General features: G+C 34.8%; 2 long non-coding RNA genes and 1 other non-coding gene across 7 annotated transcripts; 2 read left to right on the top strand and 1 right to left on the bottom strand.

Moving 5' to 3' along the window:
- Nucleotides 6,014-6,087, top strand: TRNAN-GUU. Its single transcript has one exon. It is a non-coding gene; the product is annotated as a tRNA-Asn (tRNA).
- Nucleotides 18,183-18,924, top strand: LOC104724142. The gene is made up of 2 exons (XR_757535.2): nt 18,183-18,477; nt 18,654-18,924. It is a non-coding gene; the product is annotated as an uncharacterized LOC104724142 (long non-coding RNA).
- Nucleotides 21,309-22,953, bottom strand: LOC104724141. Of its 5 annotated transcripts, none has more exons than XR_757531.2 (7): nt 22,822-22,953; nt 22,459-22,742; nt 22,277-22,337; nt 22,004-22,169; nt 21,870-21,894; nt 21,675-21,749; nt 21,309-21,501 (listed from the first exon to the last, which is right to left on the bottom strand). It is a non-coding gene; the product is annotated as an uncharacterized LOC104724141 (long non-coding RNA). The 5 variants fall into 5 exon arrangements; XR_757533.2 differs by having other exon boundaries at nt 21,310-21,501; nt 22,459-22,478; nt 22,822-22,949; XR_757530.2 differs by having other exon boundaries at nt 22,277-22,742.

Raw genomic sequence — 23,221 nt, 5'->3', positions numbered from 1 at the left:
ACATAAATATATATTTAAATAAGTTAATTGTGTAAACAAACGTTCAACATCATCACTTAAAATAAAATAGAGGGGGAGTAGAAAAAGAATGCCTCATCGGAAATGATATAGTTAAGATGAGTTAAGTAAATAGCCTAAAGTTTAAATCAAAATTAGATAAAAACATGCACTACACTGTAGGGTGTTTTTGTAAATTACTTTTGTTTTAATATAAGTATAGTTTGGTATAAACTTAAAAGACATCTAGAATTTTATATTTTATCTTTGCTCAGATTTCGATAGTTTTTACTTTTTACTTACGACTCTCTCTCTTTCATATTAGATGTAATTTATATAGTTTTTGCATGCAGATTAAGAAATCACAAAAGTCTCCTTTGCTTTACCTCTTTTACATAACATGATTAATTACAAACCAATAAGAAAACATCAAGTTAAATATAATTGGTTAAAAACTATTTTACATAAAGTTGAAACTTATTTTACAACAAAATAATATTCCTCAAACTATATATAATATGAAAGAGAGGGAGAATTTTACTATAAATAAGTACATTAAAACCTACAAATTTATAGATGTCGTTAGTTTAAATTGTTAGTGTCGCTGACTGGGATGCCACATGGATAGTACACTATAAGAAAGCAGATCAAATTTCCAAGACATTTTCGACAGAATTTATCTCTCGGAAATTTCCAACGGTTTTTCGACGACTTTCAGAGGATTTTCCGACGAATTCTAAGGATCACTTATCTGTCGAATTCTAAGGATCACTTATCTATCGAAAATTCTTCAGAAATCTTAGCTTTCTTCGGAAATCTCTCACAAATTTTTGAGAAAAACAAGTCCGTCGAAAAAGGTCTCAGAATTTTTGGATATTTCAGACGAAATTCCGATGACTAATGACCGTTGTTCAACTCCCAGAGATTTTGAGGAACTTCTGAGAAAATGTCGGTCAATAAAGCTGTGCCAAATGTATTCGTTGGATTTGCCCATTGCAATTTAAAAGGTCCAGAGAAATCCCTATGAAATCTCTCTGAATCTATTTACTATACATATACCTTCGATTCACTTGTTTGGATAACAAAAATACATTCGTCGAAAATCCCTCTGAAATCTTAGCTTCCACCGGAAATCTCTCACAAATTTATGAGAAAAACAAGTCCGTTGAAAAAAACCTCAGAATTTTTGAATCTTTTCTGACGAAATTCCGAGGACTGATGACCGTTGTTCAACTCCCAGAGATTTTCGAGGAACTTCCGAGAGATTGTAGGTGAATAAAGCTGCACCAAATGTATCCGTTGGATTTGCCCATTGCAATTTAAAAGGTCCTGGGAAATCCCTCTGAAATCTCTCATAATCTTTTTACTATATATATACCTTCGATTCACTTGTTTGGATAACAAAAATAGATACAACACCAACAATAATGTCTTCTTTAAATCCATATGATTATTTCCGTGCATGGATGGATAAACCAAGATATAGTGAGAAACAAGCAAACTTACGGAAGAGTTCAAAGAAGGTCTTAGGCAATTCATGTCATTCGCATCAAACCAGGACATTATCCGAGAAACAGGTACTATGTTATGTCCTTGTCCAAATTGTTGGAATTATAGAAATCTTGAAGTAACTTTAGGAAGCACTTGTTTAAGAATGGATTTATGCCGGCTTATAAGATATGGTATGCACATGGAGAGAGTGAATCAATGCTAGATTATGGTAGTAGTAGACAACATCATAGTGTAGAGGAACCATCGACTGAAGTAGACGTAGGTACATTTCAGATGGTTAACGATGCATTTAGGGCAAATGCACCCTCATTCACTCAGGATGGAGATAGATTAGAGCAGCCGAACTTAGAAGCCCGTAGATTTTTTGATATGTTAGATGCGGCGAATATGGCGTTGTATGATGGTTGTAATAAGGGTCATTCACCATTATCAGCTGCAGCTAGGTTGATGGGCATAAAGACGGATTGGAATTTATCAAAGGGTTGTGTTGATGCGATTATAGATATTGTGAAATAAATTTTGCCGGAAGATAATATTTCACCAGCTTCATACTATGAGGTACAAAAACTTGTATCTGGTCTCAGTTTGCCATATCAGGTGATAGATGTGTGTAGTGATAATTGTATGATTTATTGGAGAGAAGACGCAGGCCATACTTCATGTCGATTTTGTCGTAAACCTCGATATCAGGAAACAAGTGGAAGAGTTCCCATACCATATAAATGGATGTGTTATTTCCCGTTAGCAGAGAGGTTGAAAAGGTTGTATCAATCAGAACGTACAGCGGGGTCAATGAGATGGCATGCGGAACATACCTCAGACGGTGTTATTTCACACCCGTCGGATGCAAAAGCATGTAAACATTTTCAGTCAGTATATCCAAGTTTTGCATATGAGCAAAAAACATTTATCTTGGTTTGTCTACAGATGGTTTTAATCCTTTTGGGAAACATGGGAGGCAATACTCATTGTGGCCAGTTATCGTGACACCTTATAATGTACCACCGTCTTTGTGTATGAAACGCGAGTTTATCTTCCTCACTATTCTTGTTCCAGGTCCAGATCATCCAAAGAAAGCACTTGTCTTTTTGCAGCCATTAATTTACGAGTTAAAAATGTTATGGGAACATGGTGTAGAAGCGATCGATGTTTCAGTGAACCAAAATTTCAACATGCAGGCGGTGTTTATGTGGACTATAAGCGATTTTCTAGCCTATGGTATCTTATCAGGATGGACAACACATGGACAATTATGTTGTCCGCATTTTCAAGATAGCACCGATGCATTTCAACTAAAACATGGGCGTAAGACGTGTTGGTTTGATTATCACAGACGATGGCTCCCTGAAGACCATCCTTATCGTTAGAACACCACATTATTTAGAAAGAACAGAAAAGTGTGATAGTCCACCTCCTGAGTGTTCTGGGGAGGAAATTTTGACTCAATTAAGAGATTTTGGTGCTGAGAAGACAGCGGTTCCGGTGGCAATGGGCATGATACCGTTGATGGATATGGTGATCTTCACAACTGGCACAACTTTAGTATTTTTTGGGAATTTCCATATTGGAAGGATCTTTTGTTGAAGCACAATCTTGATATCATGCACACTGAAAAAAATGTCTTTGATAACCTCATGCACACATTACTTAATGTTCAAGGAAAGACAAAAGACAATTTGAAGTCTAGACTTGACTTTCCTGACATATGTTCTCGAAGAAAACTTCATGTCATTTCAAATGGGAAAGCATCAACCCCTCGATTCCGATTAGATGCACCATCCAAAGAAGCGTTTGTAGAATGGATTATAATGCATGTCAAATTTTCAGATGGATATGCATCTAATCTTCGTAACTGCGTGAATATGGGAGAGGGGATGTTTCAAGGAATGAGAAGTCATGATTGTCATGTCATTATGCAACGTCTCATTCCATTTACCTTTGAGCATCTTTTGCCCCATGACGTACACAAAGCAATTGCAGGTACACAAATTATATTACCGAATATAATATTACTTTTAATTTTAATTATATGTTTGTATATCTTAATATTTTATCATATACTGTGCAGCTTTAAGTGTGTTCTTTGGTGATTTATGCACAAGAACACTTACGGCATAAGGGATACATCGCCTAGAGCAAAATATCCCAGTGATCCTATGACCGAAGAGCCTTTGACTTCCAAGCAACCTCATCTTACAATAATCACATGTATTTCTGTAAGCAAAAGTGGAAAAAGGGAAAGATAAGCCGAGTGGTCTAAATCCTGATGTTTGGGCTTGCTTTATCCGTTATTGGAGTAGCGAGGAGGCAGAAGCTAGTTCAGTTCAACACTCTAAAAACCATAGGAGCGAACATGGTGGAAAGGGAATGGCGACCCGCAATGCTGGCTCCATGTCCTTTAAAAGACATGAAAGGAAAATGGTAAACTTTTATCACAGTTACTTTTGAAAAACATTTTATATGTTATTTAGATTTATATCTTTGTTGAAGTGTAGGCAATTGAGGCCGGAGGAGTTGTGCCGGATTGGTTAACGGTGATGGAATCCACCCACACAAGCAAAAAAACGGGACAAATCCAAGATGTGGTTATTGAAGAGCGGATCGAGAAGATTAAGATTTGAAAAATAGAACGGCTCACCCAACTCTCACAAGATGACGCATCGTCTATAATTGATATACCTTGTGAGGAGATAAACCGAATGTGTATTGACGTATGTATTTATGAATATTATTTATTTACATTTTTTATTTATTTAAAACTGTTAAATACTAATCTTCAGTAATTATTACATAGGAAATTCCTTTAGTCAAGGAACGGAGAGCCGGTTTAGGAAATCTTCCATCAAAAGCCGAGAGTGTCTCTTCTGTATTTCCCCAAGACAATGAACATGTTCAACAAGCTGAAGATCTTAACCGCATCATAAAAGACAAAGATGCGACGGTGGAGGAGTTGAAGCAAGAAAATATCACCATTAAGGAACAGAATGCCGAGACCCATGCTACACTCTCCCAACTTTAAGCTTTCATAGCATCTCAATATCCCGTACAGTTCCCACCGCCTTCCGCTCTTTGATTTGTTTTTATGTTTTACTATATATTTCATTTTATTTTTGTATATATAAAATTATTGTATATTTTTGGATAAATTTGATATATTAGTTTTTGGATGATTTGGTTAAATTTCATATAAACTATTTCGTAATAATTTAAGAATTTTTAATTTCAAAATTATATTTTCGTATTATATATATATATTAGAACTAACGTCGTCCTCTGAAAGTCCTCAGAAAAACTCTCGCAAGTCCTCACAATTTTTTTCTCTCAAGCATCCATCGAACTTGATACGTCTGGAATTCCCTTTGAAATAGAGTCCTCGGAAATCCATCAAACTTTTAATACTCTTGGAAATCCCTTGGAATTAGAGTCCTCAGAAATCCGGTCGAAAATTTGATCACTTGGTAAATCCTGGGAAAGTTTGAAACTCTTGGAAGTGCCTCGGAAATACTCGTTTCTCGGAACACCCTTGGAAAATATGTTGTCGTCTAAAATCCATCTGAAATTTTTGACGGATTTTCGACAAATATTAAATTTCCGACCAGTCATTTCTGAGGTCTATTTTTACTTGGAAACCCGTTAGAAACGCCCTTTTCCGATGAAACATCGACGGTATCTTTCCTCTGAAATGGACTGTTTTCTTGTAATGGTAAAACGACTAATTTTTACACAAACGAGTCTAACTGTCTAACCAACTAAAACAACATCGTTTCATTAACGGTATTTTAATTACACTACCATTCAAATAAGCTTTGAGTTCAAACCAAAGTCTACAAACTTTTAAGTATGACTCACCACAAAAACTAATGTTAGAGTTTGGATGCATCTTAATAGAATTAGGTTTTGATTTGTTCTCCTTCTCTTGGATGCATCTTAATAGAATTAGGTTTTGATTTGTTCTCCTCCTCTTGGATGCTCTTACGTTCTTTTCATTACCGCTTCATCTAGACAACTATATCCATTATCCATAATTAAGCATAGTTTGTACTTTCTTAACCTTCTCACATTGGGTGTTATCCTAACTGAATCTTCCATCTCTCAATTTTCCCCAGTGCATCATTTAGTGTTATAGGTATCGATATATATTCTTTCCATAGGTTAGACCCATGCATCGTTAAAAATTTGATTCAAACTACGCATATAAAAACTTTGGAATAAAATTCACCATAAAATCTATAAACATTTGTAGGTTTAGTTAGGCCCAACTCTTACCATCATACAGTGTTGTGTTGATATTCAGAACCACATAATCACACAACTAGGCCGACACACAACAGTTTCTAATTTTTGCTCAAATTATAGAGCCAAAAATATTTCCTTTAACCACATTACGTACTTGACACTTTGACAGAGTTTGTTCTTGTGTTGCAGCTTCTGGGATTTAATAACCCTGCCTTAATCACAGGAATATTGTTAAATATATTATATATGTTTGATATTACAACAATAAGCTGGAATAGCTCAGTTGGTTAGAGCGTGTGGCTGTTAACCACAAGGTCGGAGGTTCGACCCCTCCTTCTAGCGTTTTATTTTTGCTCTTTCAACGATATTGGGCCTTAAGGAGCCCATACTCTGATTCATGTTATACACAGCATATTATAGGCCCGCGAGGTGTACCGAAAATGTGTATCAGTATTGCATATGTTCCTTTTTTTTTTTTTTNTTTGTAAAATGTGACACCATTTTACTAGTCAAATGAATATATAGATAATTCTGCCTTTTTATAATTTATTGATGTATACTGCGCGAATGACAACGTTGGTCCATTCTCTAACGGAACAATGGATTTTTTTTTTTTAAAAATTTCCGTTGGGCACAGAAACATAATATTTAAGTGATAAAGTTTTCTGTTTAAAACCAAAATATGATTCAATGCTAGTATTGAAACAACAATGCTACGTCTAATCATCGTTAGAAATAATTAAAATGTGGGGAAATTATGTTTAGGTTGGTTAAGTAGTAGTTATCATAAATTAATGTGAACAGATTTGAAGGTCACTAACTTGTGGCTCTTAGCATCACAATCAAAGCATAGTCACCAACTCACGATAACATACATTAATTAGATTGTAGTAACATAAGTATAGGTGATCATCATAAGCCTTTAAATTGAAAAAGACGAAACAATAGTCTACTTCTATACAGTATTATTTTTTATTTCGAGTATATAGTGTTTTTTATTTTATTTTATCAAACGTACTAATGAATCCATTTTGGCATAACAAAAATAAATGTAGCTTTTTGTTTTCTTTCATGTTGTTTTTGGCATCCTTTGCTTTTTGTTTCTATATTATAAATTTTCCCTTTAGATTCAGTAAGTTTGACTTTTCTAGCTATCATCGAAAGATACAATTTCGTTTTATTTTTTACAGATAAAAAATTTAGAAAATTACCCTTTTATCATATATAAGATATATGTAATCCAATGCACATGCAAGATAATTCAAAGTCATGTACATTATTAATCCTAAGTGGTGATTATAAGAATTACATGGGCGCTGTGATCTGTTCAAATCATTTTACCATGTGAACGAACATTAATGTTGTTACCTGGCCATTGGCCAAAAAGCATTTGATATTGTTTATATAGCTAGTGCCATGATTATATGTACTGAAAATTTGATTTCTAAAAATCCATTTGGTCGAGGAGTATGCTTTAGCCGAATCTTGATTGAAAAATAATAGTTAGACAATTAATGCACCATGTGATGTTGGTCTCCTCTCATGTTCTGTTAATCGAATAATATAACTACCCTAATGAATAAACAAATAAATTTTATTGAAAAATATCCTTATCGACTAGTTGGCCTCTGTATTAAACTTTCTATATTATGATGATAACAAATATATTATGAATTTATGATTACAAACAAAAAAAATTGTGTATACATATATGTACGTTAAGGATGTAGTAGTTTATTTTGAATCGTTTACATTATTCATTCATCTGTTACAAGAGACATTGTTTTTCGCAAATCTAATAAGTTTATGTCTAGATATCTAGTTTAATTAACGGGTGGATCAGTTGTTACTTGTTGTTATACGTCTTAACTCATGTCATTTAAGTCTTGCACAAAAGAAAAAAAGAAAAAGAAAAAAGACACTCTTCCTTTACTCATACAAATTTTGTAGTTAGGTTTAAATGATATGGTCCCTTTTCCCTTTGGGGACATCATATGAAACAAAATTGAACTGATTACTTGTACATAAAATCTGTCACATGCTCCTCCGTGCACGGTGCTGCCGGTCTCGAATATTCCGATTTGCTGAGATAGTAGGAGATATATATAGTTCCAATAATCTTGTTACATTTTAATATTATTACCTTGATACCATACTATTTACAATAATATTTTGTAGAAGTAAGGCGACGACTATTTAAAACTTTTTCATATAGTTTAGAAGTAATTACTGAGTTTGGCCTTCTTTACGTATAAACAAGACATAAATAATAGGGGAACTAGACGAAACAATTTGCTTTCACAATTTTGTTAGTAAATGAATAAGTATTTACTCTTTGAAGATATGGTAGTAAAAAAAAGCATTTACTCTTTCACAATTTTATCCTATTTTATTAGTAAGGAAGATTTCGATCATTATTGAATATGGTAGTTTTTAATTGATCTCGGTTGTGTATATTGTTGGGTCGTAGTCCAAGTGAATAAAACATATATTTACCCCATGATTTCATTAACCTTCGCCATAATAGAAATAACTATATAACCATAGTCCATAATAGTTTATATAATAAAAAAATATAAGAAGTTATAATAAACTCGATCTAAACTTGTTAATGAAAGGGCTTAGCTATATAACCTTACTCTTTTTTTGTGTGTGGAAAAACTACATAATCTTGGTCTGTTTCAAAGCAAAAAGGTAAAACCAAAAAAAAATAAAAAGGTATTAGAGAAATAGCAAGAAACACGACAACATATCAAAATACTAAAATAATATTTTTAGTCATATGGAAACGATAATTAACAAAGTACTCTTTTAAGTTTTAACAAAGAACAACTGTGCTATATTTATAAAAGGAAAGAGAAAAGGACATCTCAACACATTATAAAATATTTATATGAAATAATGAAGATGTACTGTTAGCACCAAACAGAAACATGTATATAAAATTATAAATGGACTTTGATATGTTTCTCCCTCTCTGTCTCACGTTCATGCATGCCTGCGTCGAATTATTACAATCTACAATCTAATAATTTCACATTTTAGAATATATATATATATATATATATATATATATATATATATTTTTTTTTTTATTCACATACAATATAGAAATTTATGTGTGTATATTCTTATCTCTACCTTAAAATATAAAAGATTAGGTTAGCATACTTTTGGAAGATAATCTAACAATCTTGAAAGGTTTCGTAATTTTGATATTTAATCTTTCTTTATATAATAAAGATAGTAAACTCTCCATACATAGTTTATACTTTATACTGTCAACAAAAAATCGGCATAAATGTTTTTCTTAATCTATACTACGAAAAATAACTAATTCTCTCCATTTGAGTGACATGTCAGCAATGAAGAGATAACCACCTATTAATATTCATTAAGAGTAAAAATATCTAATTTCAAAAGAATATGAAACATCTTTCATGTCTTTTTTTTTTTTAATGTAACAAACATTTTCAATATTTCCAAAAAAATAAATGCATCACCAAAAGATAAAGGGCATCGGAAGTGAATCAAAGAGTCACTTCTTCCTCTTGGCGTAAACTATAAATGTATGGGCATATGGTTTAGGCGTTACCATTTTGTCAATAGTTTGAAGGGTTGCATCAGCGATAGAGATATTGGTTAATATTGTAAAGAAATTCATGAAAGTTTGTCCCTAAAGAAGTAAAATTTTATATATAAAGAAGACTAGGGTTTTGAACTATCAAATGAAAGATAGTTGAATAAAATTATAGAATATTGGTTTAGAAAAATATAGAGACAAAGAGGAAGATAGTTTATTAAATTCATGACTGTTCATATTCTAATATTTAGAAGTTGTCAAAAAGAAAACTGAATGAAATTTTTATTAAAGTTCAAATTCGAGAATTATATTCAAGAAATTGACAAGCTAACATAAAAGGGAAAATGTCTATCTTAACTATATCTAATAAAGAGGTAGTCAAACTGCAATTCTTGATAAAAAAAAATGTTACTGTTTCATATTATTCAGTTGAGAAGCTTAAATATGAATATATCTAAATACTTAAGGTTTTTTTTTGAATGAATGTAAACTTCATTCAACCAAAAAAACTATTTGTTACAAAATATGCATCCTTAGATCAAATTTTCATTTAAAATATATTTTTAAAAAGTTTTAGACAAGAATTGTAGAATGTTTAAAATAAAGTTGTTCATGTATGCATCTAATAATTCGATTACAAAATGAGAAAACGTATGTGAAATTTAAAGCATTAACATCAAATTATATTTTTCAAGATTTCCACAATTAAAAAAAAACAAAGATAAACTCTACATTAAAAAAAAAATTAATAAAAAAGTCATTTTAAAAAAGTAAGCAATAAGCCCGCGCATAGCATGGATATTCATCTATTATAATTAATTTTGGATCATTTCACCATTTGTGGGAGTCATATCATTGTACGGCGGTCGTGGTAAGTTTTCGTTTGCTTCGTTCCTGCCTACGGATCTTGATTTAGAATTTCATTTAAAAAATATTCGTTGAGTGTCTATAATTAAATAAAACCATCATTAGATTTGATAAGGATGGCGACTCGAGAGGGTGTGGCTAGGGTTTTGACCACGGGTGATCTTGATGAGACTATGTTCGATGCGGGAATTATAGATCGACCTCCAGGTGATCCACCGGATGGTCATAAGGCGTGGGTAAGAACTTTGACAGGGAGCAATTCTGGTGGGATGCCCCATCCAGAAGATGTTCTGGATGATGCTTTGGTGAAGGAGAGGGTGAGTCTGGCTTTTCCGAATGGAGAGGATGGTGAGCCGGTGATTACGATTGGCAATGAGGTTTTAGAGGCAATGTATAGTTTGTGGAAAAACTGTATGATTGTGAAGGTGTTAGGGCTTCATGTTTCGGTTTCAGTGTTGACTAAGCGGCTTAGGGAAATATGGAAGCCAATGGGTGCGATGTCAGTGTTGGATCTTCCTCGTAAATACTTTATGATCCGCTTTGATGTGGAGGCTGAGTACATGGCAGCATTGACGGGAGGTCCTTGGAGAATGTGTGGTAGCTACCTCTTAACGCAAGCCTGGTCTCCTACTTTTGATCCGTTGCGGGATGAAATAACTATTACTCCGGTGTGGATTCGCTTGTCTAACTTACTGGTGCACTTTTACCATAGATCTATTTTAATGGCAGTTGCTGAAGGCCCTGGTAATCCAGTTAAGGTGGATCTGACTACTTTGAATTTTGAGAGGGCTCGATTTGCGAGAGGTTGTGTATAGGTGAATTTGAAAAAACTTTTGAAGGGGACGGTGATGGTCAATGGTGAACAATACTTTGTTTCATATGAAGGATTGTCCCCTATTTTCTCAAGGTGTGGGATTTATGGTCATTTGGTACATAATTGTCCCCACGCGATTAGAGATTGGGAATTGGTCGATGTGTCACCACCGGTGATCCCTGCGTCGAGTGGTAAGACCTCGGTGGATGACGGTTTCACGGTTATTGGTCAGGGGGGGGGACGAAAATCTGGGCTGGTGGCAAATAAGGAAAACTTACCTAAGGTGAACACGGGTGGTAATCATGATTGTCAATCTCGGGAGATCCCGATTAATAAGGTTTTCGAGAATATTGCTATTTCTAACAGATTTGGTGGGTTAGGGATATATACGGTATCTGTGGGAGAAAAGGAGGTTGGTCAAGGTAGAGAGGAGGATATGGAAAATGCGATGATTCAAGAATCATCGAGAAAAGGTAAGAAGTTTGCGCAAGGAACGAAGAAGATGTTTGGAGGGAATTTGGAGAATAAAAAAGATGGTTTTAAAGGGGTTTTCCAGGAGAAACGGGCTGAGCCTGTTAAAACTGGTGAGAATAATTGGCCAAAACTTATTGGGCCTAAGTCTCGGTTTAAGCCCACTAAACCTTCACGAGGCTTGATTTTTGGCCCGCATCAAGATTTGCTTACTTTTTCGGAACGGGTACACGAATGAGAACGTAATCATGGCAAGTTGGTCGATATGGAGGAGCTTTTGTCACGGAACAGACGATGGGTCTGGTATCGGAGAAGGTTGTCACATCTGGGGTGATGAAGTGGTAATTTTCAATTCGGACATGGCAGTGGTTTCGGGGGATAGGGAAGATGGTATGCAGATTGTTCCTCCGGCGGAGGAGGCGGTGGTTAGGGATGCTTAACAAGTTGCCCCGACAATTCAGATGTGGATAGTTTGGAACAGAAGGATAATGAATTGCTTAATGTGGAATTGCCGGGGGGCTAACAAACCCACTTTTTGGAGATCCTTGCGTTATCTTTTGAAGAAGTGGAAGTCGGATATGGTTGTGGTGGTCGAGACTCACGTGGGGGGAGGGGGGAGATAGAGCACAACGGATATGTAAGAATTTGGGATTTAAGAATGTGTTTCGGGTTGATGCAGTGGGACAAAGTGGTGGTTTGTGGCTGCTTTGGCGATCGGGAATATGAGTTGTGATGGTTGTTAATTCATCGGATCAGTACATTCATGTTAGGATTGTGGATGGGTTAGAGGTGGTGTATTTGATTGCAGTTTACGCGGCCCCAACTGTCACTCGGCGGAGTGGTCTTTGGGGTCAGCTGAAGGATATTATTCAGGGGAATACAGAACCAGTCATTGTTGGTGGTGATTTTAACACCATTGTCAGAGCTGATGAACGTACCGGAGGTAACGAACAACTATCTTAGGATTCTTTGTCTTTTGGTGAATGGATCAATGAGTTAGCTCTCATTGATATAGGGTTTAAAGGGAATCGATTTACCTGGAAAATAGGACGTGTAGAGAGCACTTTTGTTGCCAAACGGTTGGATAGGTTCTTTGCTGTCCTCATTCTAGATTGAAATGGCAGGAGGCCTCGGTTACTCACTTACCTTTCTTATCATCAGACCATGCACCTCTTTACATTCAGTTGCGTCCGGAGGTGAAAAGTGACCCGATTAGGCGACCTTTTCGCTTTGAGGCAGTCTGGCTAAGCCATCCAGGTTTCAAGGAGTTATTACAAAACTCCTGGAATAATGATTTGTCTACTGCAGAGGCGCTCAATGGCTTGCGAGTACAACTCAAACGATGGAATAAAGAGGTCTTTGGGAATGTACAACAGCGGAAAGATAAACTAGTGGCATAGATTCAGACTGTCCAGGATTTGTTAGATGTGCATCAAACAGATGTCCTCTTGGATCAAGAGGAGAGTTTGTTGAAAGAGTTTGAGGTAGTCCTGGAAAAAAAAGAGCTACTTTGGTTCCAAAAATCTAGAGAGAAGTGGTTCATGTTGGGTGATCGTAATACTAGTTACTTTCACACCTCGACAATCATTCAAAGGAGAAGGAATCAGGTTGAAATGTTGAGGGATGACACAGGGACCTGGATTTTGGATTCCAAGGAGTTAGAGGTTCTAGCAGTGAATTATTATAAGCGACTCTACTCAATGCAAGATGTGGAAGAGGTTGTGGAGGTGTTACCTTCGGCTGGTTTCACTGTATTATCCCGGACAGAGCTGTAGAGTCTGAAGAAACTGTTTGTCAGGGCTGATGTAGAGAAATTAATAAGCAGTATGGGTCTTTTTAAGGCTTCTAGACCAGATGGTTTCCAACTTGTCTTTTATCAGGACTGTTGGGAGACGGTGGGTGACTCAGTGTCCAGGTTTGTCTTGCAGTTTTTTGAGACTGGTTTACTTCCCGGTGGCATGAATGATGTGTTGGTAGCGTTAATTGCTAAAGTGGACAAACCGGAGAAGATTTTCCAGTTTAGACCTATTAGCTTATGTAACGTTTTATTTAAAACGATCACAAAGGCTGTGGTTATGCGGTTAAAGGAGGTGATGCCACAACTTATCAAACCAGCACAATTAAATTTTATCCCTGGGAAATTTAGTGCTGATAACATTGTAGTTGTGCAGGAAACAGTCCACTCTATTAGACGAAAGAAGGGTAGGAAATGGTGGATGTTGTTAAAACTCGACTTAGAGAAAGCCTATAACCGTATCCGATGGGTTTTTGTGGACGAAACGCTTCATGCAGCTCGTTTCCCGGATGTTTGGATAAAATGGATTATGCAATGTGTCAAAAGTACATCTATTGTTTAGTGGAATGGGGAGAAGTCATAGGCTTTCACACCATCAAGAGGGTTGAGACAAGGAGATCCCTTGTCTCCTTATCTCTTTGTGCTTTTTATGGAGCGGTTGTGCAACCAAATTGAGATAGCAGTTAGATCTGGAGAGTGGAAACCTATTAGTATTTCACATGGGAAGCCTAAAATCTCTCATATGTTGTTTGCATATTACTTGATTCTCTTTGCTGAAGCATCGGTGACTCAGGTTCGTGTCATACAGAGGGTTTTGGAGAGGTTATGCTATGCTTCGGGACAAAAGGTCAGTTTAGAGAAATCGAAGATATTTTTCTCTGACAATGTACACCGTGATACGACAATGCTGATTAGTGAGGCGAGTGGAATAAGCTCCACACGTGACTTTGGGAAATATTTTGGCATGCCTGTTTTACAGAAGAGAATAAATAAAGCAACTTTTGGTAAAGTTCTAGACAGAGTGGCTTCTCGCTTATCTGGTTGGAGGGGTCGTGTGTTAATTCTGGCACGCAGGATGACTTTTTCTAAGGTTGTCTTATCCTCCATCCCTGTTCATACTATGAGTACCATCGCTTTACCGAAAGCATCTCTGGATGCATTGGATAAGATATCTAGATCCTTCTTGTGGGGGAGTACTACTGAGAAGAAGAAGCAACATTTACTTGCTTGGGACAGGGTTTGTAAACCAAAGAGGGATGGAGGTTTGCGTATTTGGTCTGCTCGTGACATGAATAAAGCACTCTTATCTAAAATTGGTTGGAGAAGTGCAATGGGTTGGCGTCTGGAAAATATCTTGCCTATGTTTATGCAGATATTGGCCTTCGCCTTGCAGCAGTTGTGGTTGATACTATTACAGGTGCTTTTGATAGGTTTTCTTGGGGGGAGAGCTCGGATGGGAGATTCATGGTTCAATCTGCATATTTTGCCTTAAGCAGAGATAGTACACAACGACCAGACTTGAGTGCGTTTTTTGCTCGTATATGGCGGGTTACAGTTCCAGAGAGAGTGAGATTGTTTCTTTGGCAGGGTGTTCATCAGATCCTAATGACAAATATGGAGCGCAATCGGCGTCATTTATCTGATAATGGCCTGTGTCAAGTGTGTAAAAGCGGTGATGAGATGATTCTCCACATATTGCGTGATTGTCCTGCCATGTCTGGAGTTTGGAGCATGTTAGTGTTGAGACAGCAAAGAGATGTTTTCTTTGCACAAACTTTACTTGAGTGGATTTATGAAAATTTGGGGAATCAATCTGTTGTCGGAGGTACCCCATGGTCTATAATATTTGTAGTGGCGGTTTGGTGGGGTTGGAAGTGGAGATGTGGGAATGTCTTTGGTGTTGTGGGTAAGTGTTGTGATAGAGTGAGGTTTTTACGAGACCTTACTAAGGAGGTCTACCAGGCAAATCAAAAGATAAGGGAAGTTGGGAAGGAGTCTGGCAGGTTGGAGAGGTTGATCTCCTGGGTTCGACCAAGGGAACGATGGGGTAAGATCTACACGGATGGGGCATCTAGAGGTAATCCAGGTTTGGCTACTGTAGGAGGAGTTTTGCGGAATAGTACTGGTGAATGGTGTCGTGGTTTTGCTTTGCATATTGGTATATGTTCGGCACCATTAGCAGAATTATGGAGGGTTTATTATGGCCTGGTTTTGGCATGGGAGTGTCAGATGAGTTTTGTGGAGTTAGAGGTGGACTCTAAAGTAGTTGTTGGTTTTTTTCAGACAGGGATAAGTGATTCTCATCCATTGTCGTTCCTAGTGCGCTTATGCTATGGCTTCCTTGCAAAGAACTGGACAGTTCGAATCTCACACGTGTATAGAGAGACTAATCGTCTTGTAGATGAATTAGGCAACTATGCGTTTTTATTACCATTTGGTTTACATTATTTGGATGATTGTCCGCTTGATTTAAGTTTGATGTTGTTAGAGGATTGTAATGGGACTGCGATCTCATGGCAAATTTGTTTGTAGACATTACTTTTTTTAATAAATTGTAGGGGATCTTAGTCCCCTGCGACCTACCAAAAAAAAAATCATCGAAAACACTACATGTCCTAAACACAAACTATTTTTATGTTTGGCCTTTCAATTTAGCTAAGTCTTTTTAACAATGTGGATATTACAATATTTGTTAGACGATTCATTAAATACTAGCAAAATGGTAGTTAGTTAACCGCATGGGTCAACACTAAACTAACCCTCTATATATATAAACATCATGTTTTCTTCTTTCTTTTTTATTTATATAGGAATGACGTAACTCTTCTTCCGAAATATAATTACAAAATGGTACGGACTTACACGTACGCACGGGATGTGTTGTATACATGCAAATAAAAACTAATCCAAGTTGAAGTTGATCATGATGATTATCATCATTGGTGTCAATGATGCTATCTCAAAAGGGAAAATATGACCAAACCGACACCGGTGGTAAGTTGAACGAACCAACACCGTACCGGTCCACCTACTTTTGGACCTCTCTCATTATCACATCATCACATCTTGGAATCGATCTATCTACACACCACATCCTCTCGTTAGTTTACCTACACGACTCATGGTATGGCTAGTTTACTAGTTAGGCCACCGTTAATAACAATAATGATCAAAACCTACGAACTATCAATAATAACAATAATAATTAAAAAAATAAAAGGTTCTTCAATGGGCCATTGTGTGGTAGATTATAGTTTTGACTTGAGTTTATGTTTTGGTCTTTATATGCTCTCCCAGACTTTATCCATCTCACAATTCTCCGTTTCGTTTAGTTTTCGCGTTTGCGAAGTTTCATAATTTTTCTTGCAATTTATCAAAAGTTTATAATTGTTTTAATGAAAAGTATTTCTAACTCAAATATTTATATGACTCGTCTTATATTATATATCGTTTACTTGGTTGAACGAGTAGACTGAGTAAGAGACGTTGTAGTCATATGACTCGTCGGTTCCAGAGAACATTCCTCTCTAATAAGTAAATATTATCCTTTAAATGAGCTCATGTTAGGACCATTCTTTTCTTGTGACAATATTTATTGCACTAATTAGTATCTACAATCAAATCTGAATTGAACAGCAAAAAAAAATGGAATATTTACTCTTAATAGATTATTAGTGAATTTGAATTAAAGAGTGTTGGTTGGTTAAAAATTATTTACTTTCGAATGTTTTTATTTTACTAAATCTGTTGAATATTTTAAACGTTCTCATGGACTATCTTTTTCTTTTATTTTATATTGTAGAAATATGGAATTATCTAAATTCTGTTTAAACCTTTTTGTTACAATCACATCCATTAGAAATTCACCCAAAAAAAAAAGAACACATCCATTTGAATTGTATAATATCATATATATGCATAATTAAACAAACCATATAGACAACACTAGCTTTTAGATATTTACAAATCAACCTGCCAATAAACCTCAGAAAAAAAAATTAAGTTAGGATGTGGGTGTCAAGATAAATGTTGGTGTTCATATTTTAGTTTTATAAGTTAATTAGGATGGTCATATTAATATTAAATTTTAATGTAATATCTTATGGTCTCTGAAAACTACTTACTTCAAATATTATATATGTTTGCTAGTTCTATGTGGACACATGTGGTTTGATAAAAATTGAAGAATTAATTTCTAGACTATGGTATCAAGAATCTTTGACCACGTACCATCACCAATTGATTTATTAGGTAATCAGTTACATTAATCCATACCTTGGACTTAGCTTTTATCTAAATCTATCTCCTAAATTCTTCGTTCATTTATTATGAAAAGTTGAAGGGGTGTGTACATGTTCTCATCTATCTAAACTCCATGATTTTTTTTCTTCTATATATACTATACGAACTTTTTGTGCTGTTATAAGCCATTTATTTTGCAAATAACATCAAATTTTACTTTTGTTATAAGCCGCATTGTAAAAAAGTTTAGGTGCCACCATATAAAAACATATATACCACTTTCTATAGAAACAAACACTACAAGAATACATGCATTTTGATACTATCTTTTGTGACTTTTTTTGTGGTTGCAAATATTTATGACGCTTTTATTACTATTTTGAGACTATTTAACGACTATCATGACAACAGATGCAAAAGAGTCGTACATTTACAACAGATATACTTAGTCAGCAAATAGTCATAAATAAGTGACTCTTTACCGACTATTATGCAACCTAAAAGAAAAACTAATTATGTTTTGCCGAATTTTATCTATAGTCACAAAAGAGTTTTAAAGAGTCTTAAACTACTTTGCCTCTTTTTAGAAACTCCTCTATATTAAAACATCTCATTGGCTGATCTTAAATGGCAAGAATTGTCTTTTGGTGTGCCATCTACCGTTGATAGATATAATACAATGGGCAAAAATCATCTTTGTTTTTCCTTCTCTTCTCTTCATCATATCTAGTAAATCAATTTTGTTTGTTTCCTTTCTTCTTTCTCTCCTCCTTTCTTTTCTCTAGGTTTATCCCCCTTCTCCTCTTCGTCAAGTGAAATCGAGAAACTCGAAAAATCAAATCGTTACAAAAAACTCAGATGATACTAAAGTCTTCATGGGCAGAGCCAAACGCTGCCTCTAGCCGATTACCATATAAAGTACGGCAACTGCGTCGGTGAAGATGGTGAAAACAGAAACAAGTTTGTCTCTTTCTCTCCCAATATCCTTTTCAATCTACTTATATGTATGTGTATTTGCTTGAGATTAGAGCTTGTAATGGTTTTGCTATTCAGATCTAGTTTCCCAATACATTTTTACTGAGATACATCTAGGGAATTCCTATGTGTTTTAATTATCTCTTTGGTTTGTATTTTAGATTTCATCGGTAGATCTGAAGAATCAGTATCAAGAACGACGACATAGGTGATACTGGAAATGGAGGACAACCGTTACATCTCAAATTCTCCAGCGTCGCATCACCGACACTCTAGTCGTCGTATCTACGTCTCCGGCCACTACCAGCCACTACCACCGTTTTGTTCTCCATCGCTCCGGTCGTTGATGCTAATATATAGATATAGTCAGATAAATATATGCATTGTATTTTCGGTTTGTAATGATAATTACAAATAAAATTATTTTTGATTTTCTTTTCTTTTATATATAAAAATCATTTTTTTTTGTTTTTTCTTCTGTGGTTCGTCGCAAAAACGTCACTAATATGCAACTTTAAATACCGTCAAAACTTAGTCTCTATTTTGAATCACAAAAAACTCACTACAGATATACGTCACTAATTAGTGATAAACATCACTAATTAGTCTCTAATATATGACTACATTTTAGAGTCTTAACATAGTCGCAAATTTAGGACTCTAAAATGAGGTCACATAGTAGTCGATATTTTGCGACTATTTTGGGACCAAGAAAAGTTACGACCAATTTTTAACGATCATCTCAAATAGTCGCAAAGTAGTCATATATAACATATTTGCAGCTATTCTGGGACGATATTTGGAGTCACAAATGACATGATTTCTTGTAGTGAAACACATCATTATCACATGATAATTTGTAAACACACTCGCCACAAACACAAAGACTTACGTTAAACATATTATGCACAAAATATATCGTTCTCTCAAGATGTACCTTTGGTGTGTCCCTGGAATATCTGATTGTGCTATATAGTATATAACTTACGCTACATGGAATCGTCAGAGATGTGTTGATTCCCGCTCCAAAATCAGAAACGGGAGTGGAATCGTCCGGAATCGCGATTCCTAACAAAAGCTTTTTAGAATCGTTTTGGAATCGTAAGATTCCGAGTGGAAGCGTGCAGAGAGTAGTTAGGAAGCGTTGTTGGACTTAGTAATGAACTAATGATCGGGAAAAAACTTGGAAAAAATGCAGAGAACGGCGCTTAGGGCTAGGGGAGGAAGAAGACTCTTCGATGAAATTACAAATTTACCTCTTGTATTTAAGAAAAAGTTAGTTTCATGTCTTGTAGGATTTGAACCGCGGACCTCACACTACTTCAAATTGTTACTTGCCACTATACTATAATAATCTTTTCTATATTATTCGACTACTATGTTCTATAAAGTCTAAATAGTAGATTTTAATATTTATTTTTTTCATGATTGTAATATAATCTTTTATAGTAATGATGTTATGTTTGGTATTTTATGATATATATATATATATATATATATATATATATATATATTTGACATGTATATGTTTCCAACTCGTATCTGCTTCCTAAATTTAAAAAAAAAAACTCGCTCCCACACTTCCAAACTCTCCCGCTCCTGCTTCTACATATCCGCTCCCGATTTCATGCAGCTTTGTATATAACATATGCTTCGGTCTCTTAGTCTATTTAATCTCTTTAATCTTTTTTAAAACATAAAATATTGATGTAAAAAAGTTTAAATCTTATTTTTTCAGAATAAATTTTACGTTTTATACAAAAAGAATATATATATATATATATATATATTTGACATATGCTTCAAAACTGCGATAATGATGACTATCTCTTGAACGCTATTTCTTTTATCAAAGAAAAATGGACACAATGTGATAGCGATATGAGATGTGACATTTTCATTGAATACGTTGTGGTGGACCTACGTACGTACCTGCCACTATTCAACATAGTGACAAATTCTAAAATCTTTATAAGTTTCACCTATGAATAAGAATGAAAACATTGTATTGTAATTCACATTTCTTAAAACATTTAAATATCCCAGCCAAGGAATGTTTTGCAAGTACTCTTAGTTATTATTGCATTAGTATATTATATAACACGTCATTAGCACAATATAACTCTTAGTATGTTTTGGTTAACTAAACAACAAAATGGTACGTACATTGGAAAAAAAAAAAAATATCAGTGTGGCTAGATCTCCAATGATGAGTGTTGCAAGATTAAGCTTTGTTATATAATGAACAGTTTATGGTAGAACCAATTGTCACTATGTTACAGATAATTATATAAAATTGTCCATACACTAGAAGAATAGTTGTGTATAGTTACAATTTTATTTGTAGGTATAACCCATTTTTCGGTAGCAAAAAAATATTTGTTACTAATTTACCACAAAATAATTTAGTAATTATTTGGTCTGTAGCATATTTTCTATCTCTCACTAATTGTAGTAATTTGCTACCAATTTGATACAAGATAATTAGTAGCAAATCGCGACTGGTTGTGACAAAAATCTATCGCAATTTGCTACACATTGAGTTAGAAAAATTCGTAACAATTAGCTACAAAAAAATAACAAACAAAGATGTAACAAATAGATATAACATGCATGCTACTAGCTCTCTCTAACAAATTCATGACTATTGTTGAATTGTATTTATATAAATATTTTTATTTTTATTAATTATTTATAAATTATGAATAATGTTTTACTTTTGAAATGAAATGATATTAAAATAAAACTACTATATTTATTATTATGAAACCATCATTTTTAAAAACTGTATTACAAAATAAAATTAAAAACATAATTGAAAAAATAAGAATACTCTTAAAAACTGTAGTGATACTCCTAAAAAAACATAATAATAAAAAAAAGTAGATGAACACGCTATCCTTCCCTGCAGCAGTCTTGAATCTCAGCTAGATTTGTGCTTTTGAAACATAGTTGTGGAAAGCAGACAGGTAAACCTCTCCTGATGGCCTTGGGTGGTTTTAGTTGCGCCTATATGAAACATAGTGAACACAAAACATTAATGGAAGTTGACACTTGTTCATTTTTCTACTCTAAAAGCACAATTTACAAATGATATGATACATGCTGGAAAAAAAAGAAACAGAGTAAGAGGAAAAATGGAGTCATCATCATCAATCTTCAATCATACAAAATGGATTTACCTTGGTGCTCATATAAAGCAACTGCTCTCTCCTTTAATTTCTCCAAGAAACCACTTGTCCTCCATATAGAAGCACCTGAAACCATTTACAGCCCAAAAACATTAAACTTAAATAGAGAGTCCATCAAGCTAAACCGCCATTGTAAGGTAGAGAAGACAAAGAAAATGTTTTAAGTCATTGTACAGGTGAGCATACCTTAGTCGTCAGAAGTGGAAAATTCCTGCGTAAGTTGAATTTCATATGTGGATCCAAAGATATGGAGATTAATTACCCTTAAGAAGCAAACCAGGATAAGACATTTAGATACATATTAAGAGGTAGTAAGTCACCTCAGAGCCGAATTTAGATAATGTGCCAGTCCCTGTCCTATCGTTTTTTAAGACACCAAGGTTGATATGCAGAAGTGTCAACAAGGGGAATAAATGTATCACAATCAACACTTGTATCAATCTCAATTAAGTGGATGGCTTTACAGCGCGGTCTATTCAATGATTCCTACAATACAACAACTGTTAAGACAATCAAAGAAAAAGGAAACCACTAAAAAAATGAAAATCCTGAGTAAAGAACACCGGAGACACTGTGGAGATGCAGCTAATAACCTGAACCAACTGCAGCACCGGAGACACTCATACTGGAGGAGAAGCAATGCCGTGAACAGCACTAGGCAATTAAAAAGAAATAAAATAGCACAATAAGAAGGCAAGGGATTAACATTGTAAGACAGACACATACATCTGATGAACTCTCAAAGCCGAGAAAAAAAGTAGAATGACACACTTACCTCTAAGAGTAATCTCATATCTGGATCCAGAAACAAGAAAAACAACCAATTATCCATTGATATATGAACTAACTACATAGAGAGAAGCACATGGACTTTAACGGCAAAGAAAATAATCTGATTCTTTCATAAAACTTTCCACAAGACATTGATTAGTGAGAAAATTAGCTAGCCATCAAACAACAATCGAAAGTGTAACCATAAAGATTTTCCTATTTCTGATGATTTAAGCTTCATCAAACTGGAATATATACCCAACTCACCGAAACCAACACAAATTCAACCTAATTAGGAAACCAAACAACATTGATAAGTGAGACATTCAAATTGAATCTGAGAATGAGAACGAAGAAGAGAACTTACAGTGATAGTTCGGCGAGAGAGAGGACACTGGAAGGGCGAAGAGAGGAACAGATCCAGTCGGGGATAGTTCCGGGGCGAGTTGGAAATGAATGGTGATGGCTCTATTAAACGATAAGACAGTCCATTACAATTTCAATTTTTTAAAGAATATTAAACTACAATTGTTTATGATTAGTCAAGTGCTACAAAATATTTTGTCTCCTAGTTTGTAGTAAATTAGCTTAAAATCTAAGCTGTATCTGTTTGTAATTATTTTCGGACAGAAACTCACAAATTTACCACAAAATAAATTATCTACTAATTTGTGACTAATTTGTAACTACGTGTAGCCAATATTTGTTATAAATGGCTTTGTATCAATTTCTCGTAACTATATGACAGATTTTTACTAGTGATATAA

Source organism: Camelina sativa, chromosome 11, assembly GCF_000633955.1.
Source record: "Camelina sativa cultivar DH55 chromosome 11, Cs, whole genome shotgun sequence".
In the NCBI taxonomy this organism is placed as follows: domain Eukaryota; kingdom Viridiplantae; phylum Streptophyta; class Magnoliopsida; order Brassicales; family Brassicaceae; genus Camelina; species Camelina sativa.
This window is presented reverse-complemented; position numbering and strand designations above follow the sequence as displayed.